Raw genomic sequence first — 9,797 nt, forward strand, 5'->3', positions numbered from 1 at the left:
ATTTTGAAAGACTCCTCCATCAGTTGAAGAATTTCCTCTAAATTCTACTTTCTTGAGGACCTTCAAAAGAGAGTCACACGAGACCATGTCATATGCTTTGGAAATATCAAGCTTAAGGATCATACTTTATTTTTTCCCTTTGTCCATTGAGTGAATTACTTCATGTACAATAAGAATAATATCTATTATTTGTCTCCCCAAGATAAAATATTTCTTTTGTGGGTGGATCACATGGTCCAAAAATGGTTTAATGTGAGACACCAACATTTTAGAGAAAATATTATATAAGGTATTAGATAGGCTAATTGTTCTAAAATCCTTCATATTATTTTCCCTATCCACCTTGGGAATTAGAACAATAAAGGTATTATTGATCTCTTCTAGAATGGCCCCTGATTAAAAAAATTATTTAGGCTCCAAGAAGACATTTTTTCCCACTATATCCTAGATTTTTTGGAAAAAATAAAGGAGGAAACCCATTGGGCCCTAGTGACTTGTGAGGGCTCAGGGAAAAGGTGGTAGCTCTAACATTCTCCATAGTTATTGGTTTTTCTAACTTCAAAAGGTTTTCTGGGAGGATACAAATGGGAACACATTGTAGTAGATTGTTCATTTTTAGCATACAAGAGATGATTGGGGGGTTGTTTCAATAAGTTCCAAAAGTGGGAGACCACATTTTGTTCTACTTCCATGTCATTGGTGATATTTCTTTTCTCTGTAGAAAGTTCTTTAATTGAGTTCCTTTTCCTATGCTTTAGCATTGATTGATGGAATAATTTGGATTTTTTTCTTCTTCCTTGATCAATTAGATCTTGGAATTTTTGTTCCAAAAGGTCTCCTCCTTGAGAATAATATTGTGGAGATTAGACAAAAGACACTTTTCCTTCTTGTCTATATCCAAGTGCCATCCCAAAAGTTCAATCTTCTTTTGCAAGGAATGCAGGTTGTCCTTTATTCTATCTTTTTACTCCAAAATATTTCCAAAAGAAAACTTATTCCAATGCTTAAGTTGCTCATTTAGAAATTTTAGTTTTCCCACAAGCCAAAATATGTCAGTAACAATACATTCCACCATTCTTTGAGATGAGTGGGGAAATAAGGGTTTAGAGTCCACATATTCTCAAATTGAAAAGGGTATTTACCTTGTTGCATAGAAGGGTGATGATCATAACCAAACTTGACAATAGAAGAATATGAGAAATCTTAAATAATGTTCCAATTTAAGGACATAAAGTGCCTATTTAATTTGACCTAGATCAAGTTGTTGCAAGATCACATGTTGGACTAAGCAAAACTCTGTCCCTAAAGATTGAGATCCTAGAGCTTCCCTTCAGAAATAAAGCTATGAAGATCAAGCACAGAGTCAAAAAAATCAACAATATCACCTTTCTTTCTAAGGGGAGAAGAGGGGAGTTAAAATACCCCATCATCATCCAATGGTCATATGAATTTTCCTTTTTGTCCATGAGGATATTCTCCCAAGAGATCTTCCTAGCTTCCAACATGTTTGGTGCATACACATTTGTTAGATTCCAAACAAGATCCCTATTATTATGAGAGAAAACCATCTGTTAATTGACCTACTTTCCTTGGCAAAAAACAAATCCCATAAAGAGATAAAACTTCCATAGAATAGTCGACCCACTCAAAGCTCCATTTGAGTCTATATAAAAGCTAAGAGACATAGGCCAGAGATACTTTCTTACTGTCGAGAAAGAGTTATCACACATTTTGGTTTCTTGTAAAAGAATAATATCTAGATTTAGATCTTTTATCAGGTTCTTAATAGGGTGAGTGCACCAAGTTGGTGTACAAAAAAGTGGACACCAAAAAAATAAAATAAAAATCTCAATAATTTGATTAGGTTAAATTTAAAAGTGAAATGCAAGCCAGGCTTGGTATCCAACCATGGCCATCATAAGTTGAAAAACTTGATTGGGTTCTGTAAAACCTAATTAGGTTATTAAATAAGATAATTCAAAAAACTTGATGGGTTTTAAGAAGTATATATTATTTCCTTCTGCTCACATTTGAGGGCATTTTTATACCCTCAAACGACAACAACAACATGGAGTGCGAAGGAGAAGGTTAAAACCTGATTAGATTTGGGATAAAAATATAATTTTATTACATTTTCATCCATGGCACCTTGTAAAAAAGGTAGGTCTTCATTCTATTCCTCATTTATGTATTTTTCCATCAAATTTTGTAATGTAGTTTTGTAATGTATAAGTCTTGTAATTTTTAAATTTTTTTTTAATATAGATGCATCAAGAAATCCAAGAAAATGAGGGAGAGATGAAAGACCACCTCCTACACAGTCAAACCCTCCACCTGTCATGACACAACCACAAAACACTCCACCCAGTGTGAGATAACCACAAAAGCCTCCACTCGTAGTGACACGAACACAAAACCCTCCACTCAATGTTCCTATTCAACAACCACCACCTCTTATAAACCCTTTGCGCATACAATTGCATCATTTAACTACTACATAAGAGGACCTCATAATCTGCCTTACACAAAATAGTGCTAACATTACCCAAATGGTCAATAGGTTGTGGTCATATACACTTTCTCACCACTCAACCCTAGCAAATACACTTGGACAAATGACCCAAAATGCAAATGAGGTGTCTAGGGAGGTTATGAAATAGGGTACATGGAGAGATAAGTTTGTGTATTTTATTTTAGGATTAAACTTAGATAGAAATAAAAATCACATGAAAATATAACTAATATTAGAAAATAATAGATCACACATAAGAGAAAACAAGACAACAAGATTTAACATGGTTCACCCAATCCCTGGGCTACGTCCACCAACAACATGTCCAATATTATTATTATCTAATGACTACAATCTCCAATCCCTTACATCTCAATACCATTGCAAGAAGCTACAATATCACAATTACTTTATGAAATCCTTAACCCTATGCCTTTTTATACAAGCTTTTGTCGCTTACAAAATTAGGGCTAGAATGAGTTTTCCAATAGGAAAAATAGTAGCTGATGCCTTTTATAATACAAGGGCATTTTTGGCTTTGGGTGTTGCCCCTTGACCCCACCCTATACTATGACAAGAAGCGCACTCTGCCCCTAAACCCTTGTAGAAATAATATGGGGAGAAAACTATGCCAAATAAACCTCCGAGTTTGATTAGGCTCCACATCACAACATTTTATGCCAATGGATTATCATATCAAGAAGTGAAAGATAAAGACACAAAGAAATATACTATATGTTCTCCTTTCATCGATCCTATATTTGACAACTCCATATTACACATAACCAAAACTTTACCTATTCATTAGTGCACTCATACTAGGATGAGATCATGTTTTTTGGATAGGTGGTATATACTATTTAACCTACCACCATGTAATAATTATGACCCCTACCTTTATATTTTTTTGAGAAAGCTATACTGTGAGTTCATCCTTGGCAAGAAGCCAAATTACTTTGACATCTGTGAGTTCTAGGGTAGAGAGAGAGGCTTTGAATAGGAAAGATCTAGGGCTCATAGGGTGGTACCACAACATGAGATTAGATGCACGACACAAAAAAATATGCCTCATGTTGTGATGACATCAATTGTAAAGGAGTTTATTGATTTACAAACCCTTCATGAAACTGTATCATTGATAGATGTTATCATTGAGCATGACTCACAATTAGGTGGTTTTCCTTCACCTATGACAGCTCGACCATCATCAGATGCACCTTTAGGGTCATCACAACACATGACAACTCCATCATCATCACCTATGGCACCTTGATCATCACAACATATGACAAATCCATCAGCATCACCTGCACCACTAGTGTCATCTCCACCTTTATCACTTGCACCACTATTGTCATCTCTACTTGTATCACCTGCACCACCAATGTCATCCTCGTTGGTGCCACCTGCATTGTCATCATGTGCATCACTATAGTCTTTGGGGCCCGATCAAAATTTTTGTTTTAGTTGTCACCACATGTGTGATTTGATGGATATGGAGGTGTCTTAGGCTGGAGTGTCATCTCATCCATGTGCACATTGTGGGCATACTTGTTATTCATATAGAGATGGGGATTTTGCACTCATAGATGATTTGATGGTGATGATCTTTGGTGGATAGGAGACACAACTTTATTTGTTTGAGTTTTGACATGATATTATTTAATCACCTAGATATTGTAAAACTAAAAAAAAAAAACATATTTTATAGATCACTCTAGATTGATATGTGAACAATATGCAATGTAGGGTGCAACAAGCAGTACAAGAACACCACAATGTACTTGTTCTACCAGAGGTGAGGGGCTAGGAGCAAGAACACTTGAGGTAATTTTTAAAAAATATTCTTAAAAGTACAATAATACATTGACTTAAAAATATTGTTTCTTAATTGGTATGACACTAACAACACAAAGTTCCCTAAATGTTGTTTCTTAATTATTTTACAATGAACACCTAGTCTCTAAGAAGTATTACAAGAAATCCAATAGAATATCCATGTCCAAATTGAGTTGACGAGGACATCTCATCTCATTACATCATGTGAAGTTGCTAGCACGCTGAAACCTTTCCATCTCCCGTACTCATCATTCCTCTTCCATGTCCCATAACTATCATGCTTCTTTCATCTAACTCCCTTATAGATCCTCTTCCATCTCATGCCATCATTTAAACCCCTCTTATAAATCCTCTTCCATATCCTACCATCATTGAAACCATCTCATTCATCAAATCCATCCAATTCCCATCCACATCTCTTGCTCCTAGCATTACCCAACCCCATCTAATGAGCCTCATGAGTTTTGACATGATATTATTTAATCACCTAAATATCATAAAAGTAAAGTTTTTATTTTATTTTATAGAGCACTTTAGATTGATATGTTCAAACAATATGGAATGCAGAGTGCAACAGGCAGTATGAGAACACCACATAGTACTCATTCTACAAGAGGTGTGAGGCTAGGAGCAAGAACACCTGAGGTAAAGTTTTTTAAATATTCTTAAAAGTACAATAATGTGAAGCCTTGCCTCGAACCTCTGTAGCCTTAGTTGTTACTTTATCATTTTGATACTCACAACTTGAGATGTCGAGACATTATCTAATGCTTATAACATACTATATTATTTCATGTTGTGTGATGTTATTTTAAGATATTTGATGTTTGTCATTTAATGTTTTATGTATATGTATGTTGATGAAATCAGTAAATGTAGGATTGATACTTTGATTTAAGATATTTTAAATGGTTAAGAATTGAATAGGATGAGAGGAACCCTGATTTTGTTATAGATGGATGTTTTAATTTACGTGATTCCTGATACGTATATATACATATGTACATGTGATTTTCGAGACTACTGATTGTGCAATGAGTGTGCAGATATTTTAGTCAAGAAAACCGACAGAGGAATAGAACTGATCCCTATGTGCTAATTTTGGAAACCTTGTTCGTAATTCAAGTATTTTTAACTATAAGATGTATGTATTTTCTTTCTGTGTTCAGTAAATGTCAATGTTCGTAACTATGTTCTTTTAGTGTCGCTTCACACTCATAAATTATTTATGCTCTTCAGTGTGCTAGTTAGGCTTAGCTATGTAACCTTTGGACCTAAGTCAGATTAAGTTAGTATCTTTTGCTAATTGGGTTCTTAATCAAGTTTAGTCACCCTTAATCTGGATTAGTGCTTAATCTACATTTTTGAGTTGTTAGATGGTCCTATTTAATTGCTAGCTTTTGTTTGGCTCTAAACCTATTCTTAAGGCTTTAAAACATGAAATATTTATACCCAAGGGGTATGGGTATGGGTTGGGGGTCTTTTCCAACCCCTCAGCCCCTTTTATTGACTTTTGAGGTCACTCAAAAAGTCTCTTTTTGCCTTTGTGCGAAAATTGACTATGGCTACCATGAGTTTTCTCACCTCACCTCCACTTAGTGGTTAACCACAGTATGGGTTGAGTTAGGAGCTTCTAGATTTTTAGGTGGGTGGGAGAAGTTATTGATCCCTTTGGTGGTTGAGTTGGAGGCTTATTTAGAGGCCCTTCTTGGTGTAGTGGAGGTTGTTACCCAATCTCTACATTTAGAGAGGAGTCTTGGAAGATTGAAGCAAGGAAGGGAAAAGCTCTACTCAAACTTGTTCATTTGCCATTACCTCTTTGTACAGGTAGGAATTCTCATCTCCCTTGTTTAGATTTTCATGTTTGTCTCATGCTTATGCTACCTTGTTGATGTTCGAATGCTTGTATGATTGTGGGTATGTTGGGAAGATTTGAAAACCATGTTTTTTTTGAATGTTTTCTTTTCTTGTTTATGTTTGAATTTTGAGATTTTCTTGCATGGGTTTTTTGTCATTACTCACCCTTGGAGAGGGCAGAAGTGGCCAATTTTGAGAAAGGTCCTTTTAGTTGGACTCCAACAGTGTAGAGTCTCTTCTCAGGACGAGAAGAGGGAGAGAGGGTAGGGTGTTATGGGCCCCTACTTGTTAGCACAAACCATGTATGAGTTTTGGCATGTAAGAAAGGAAGAATGAAAGTTCTTGATTTATAGCCCTGATTGGGCACCTGGTTTGGTGTTGTGTCTGACATCTCCTATTGGAAAAATTCACCTTTCCTTAGTTTTGATTCATTGTGAATCCTATTGTGAAAACCTAGTATGAATATGCATGTTTGATTTGTTTCTTGGTCATGCTTGTTGTCACCTGATTAGATTTTGTTCCCTCCATGGTTCTAGAAATGTGTTGCAGAAATTGTTATGAATCCCTTGATGAGGGTCATGAAGAAAAATTGAATTAAATTGTTGTAATTTGGGATTGAAATCCTATGTAACTGTTTTTCAAAACTATGTTGTAATGGCAACGACGCCGGGTTTTCTTCTTGGTTCTTTCCCGGTTGAGCCTTTGAATCAGGTTTGGCAATAAAATAATGGTTGAGTATATTTTCTTCTCATGAGATTTAATCATAATTTTCAGTTAGATGGATGCACATCAAAATAGGATGAACTAGTGATGGTTTAGTTAAGTAGAATTTTCAAGTCTTCCTTATAGGTTAAATATGAAATTATGTGGTGATCGTAGATTCATTTTCATGATTATTGAAATCAAGAATCAATCTTGCAATGTTGTTTAAAGGAGTTAATCAATTTTTGGCTTAACTATGCTTTAGCAAAATTTAATAGCAAAATATACATACATACATACATACATACATACATACATACATACATACATACATACATACATACATACATACATACATACATACATACATACATACATACATACATACATATATATATATATATATATATATATATATATATATATATATATATATATAGCCTCCTTTGAATAATGGATGAAATTGGTTTTCATACTTAGATAAATAATTACACATTATGTCTTTTGTTCTTAAAAATTTCTATACTTAGAAAAAATATGACACAAATTTTTTTTTGTATCCTAGAGCCTAAAAGTCTCTGGATTTTGTATGGGAAAGAGATTACTTATTCCCTTGAACAGAGAATATTCTCTAAGGGATCCTTTATTTCAAATTTCAATTTAAAAATAAACTAAAATAATAATCAATAAAATAATTACTACCATCTAAAGGAATAAAACTTAAGTATTCTAAATATCCTAAATCTTACCTAATAATCTTTATCACTTAATGTCTTACCCCACCCTAGTCCTTGTCTACCCTTACATTCTCCTAGGCGTGGGCAAGGGTGTTGTCACCCTTATGCCACTTATGGCACGTCACACCATGGGAAAGCAAGTTAAGTTTTAAAAAATAAAAAAATAAAATAAACAAACATATTTATAAGTCTTGTTAACATTAAATTTCTTTCCCCCCTACCATCCACCTTGCTCCAACCACCCCCTTCATCTCCTGTGCTCACTTTAGGTCCGTTTGGCACGCAAGGGGAGGAGAAGGGTGACAGGTTTGCGTTTGCAGACTTGGGGCAGCGAACCACGCTTGGGAATTCACCCAAGCATGTGGGTTTTAGGCTAGGTAGATGGGAATGGTAGGGTGGGGGGAGTTTAGGTAGAGGGTTAGAGTTTAGGGGTTTGGGGTATTTATTTTATGCATGGTTAGTTTAGTTGTTTTTTTATTAGTTAGATTAGTTAGTTTAGATTTAATTTAGTTAATTTTTGAATTAAGTTTTGTTTTTATTTCAAGGAAGGATTTAATTTAGGGGAGATTTAATTGTAGTCATATTTAAGTTAGCTTAGTAATGTTAGTATTGTTATTAGTATTAGTTAGTAGATTTAATTGGATTAGTTTTAATTTATTGGTAACTGAAATAGTATGTTTAAGTTTTGATACATTTTTTTTTTGTTTAATGTTATAATTATGTTAGTTTAATTTATTAAAGTTTTTTTTTGAATTAGTTATAAATTATGTTTAGTTGAGAACTTACGATAGTAAGATTTAATTAGTTTTTACTTATTTGATTAAGTGTATTTAGTTAAGTTTTATGTTCAATGTATATGTTTTAATTAAAATAGATTATAGTTTAACAAAATTGTTATTAGAATGCAGTTTTAATTATAGTTAAGAGTTTTGATGAGTAAATAAATTTATATGTTTTTTTCCTTAATTTTAGTTAGTAATTATTATACATTCAAAATGCTTAGTAAATTTAATGATTTAATTCCTCCTCAGGACTATAACTAAGAAAGTTTAAATTTTTATTTGGTATTAACTGGAAGTGTTTAGATTGTAAATTCATTTCGAAATTAGTAGAAATTTTATGAATAATTTTAGAGTGATAGTAAACTAGCAAGTATCTCAGTTATTATGTTAGCAAATGATAGACTATTAAATAATGTTAATTAGTTTTTCTTTACTCATTTAGTCAAATTTGAAATGGTTTTCAATAATTTTAAATACAGTGTGGTATAAGAAACAAATACAAAACAAATGTCATTATTAAATTAATAACGAGAGTTCAAGTTTAATGTATTATTCCTCCACAAGTTTTTAAACTTAAGATGAAATGTAGAGAACCTTTACTTTAAACTGTGATCGCAAACTTATCTACTTAATAAATTTTAATTATTAACTTTTAAAAAACAAAATTTTATTTGTGTTCTTGCCCTCATAGTTTGGGCATGACAAATAATACTTTTCCTTTAAAATATTGTTTCTTAATTGGTATTCTTAAAAGTACAATAATACCTTTCCATCTCCTACCATCATTGCAACCCTCTCAAATTCATCAAATCCATCCAATTCCCATCCACATATCTTGCTCCTAGCATACTCAAACTGCATCTAATGAACCTCATGAGTTCATCCTCCACATACCCATTTGCATAGAAGAACCTCCATATCACATAGGGTGTCTTGTAGGAGTGCAAAGATCATAAATCTCCACTTTTATTTCTTGACAAGGTGCGAAAATTTCATTTGCATCTCTCTTTTCCTTCTCGGTCTCTTTGTTTTTAATTTAGGCCTTGTAGTCTTTTTGAGCTCCAATTTATCCTATCTTTCAACTATCCTTCCAATATCATCCTTCAAGTCCTTCTTGTGTCTTCTTGTCCTCCTATGATCTTCTTATTGTTACTGTGCCTTCTTGCCATTTACAACATTATCTCATATTTATAACAATACTCTTTACTATTTTATAGGGCTTGTTGGGGGCTAAAATTTCTCAAATTGATGATGCCATGCTTTTTGCCATTAACTTTGGCCTTGAGATCTATGTAGTATCATAGCTTGCGCACCTATCAACTTTACAATTTTAGTTGAACTCATGATGTGTCTTATTAATTCCTCTTA

Source organism: Cupressus sempervirens, chromosome 10 (assembly GCF_028749045.1).
Source record: "Cupressus sempervirens isolate cs-2001-9-10 chromosome 10, ASM2874904v1, whole genome shotgun sequence".
Taxonomy (NCBI): domain Eukaryota; kingdom Viridiplantae; phylum Streptophyta; class Pinopsida; order Cupressales; family Cupressaceae; genus Cupressus; species Cupressus sempervirens.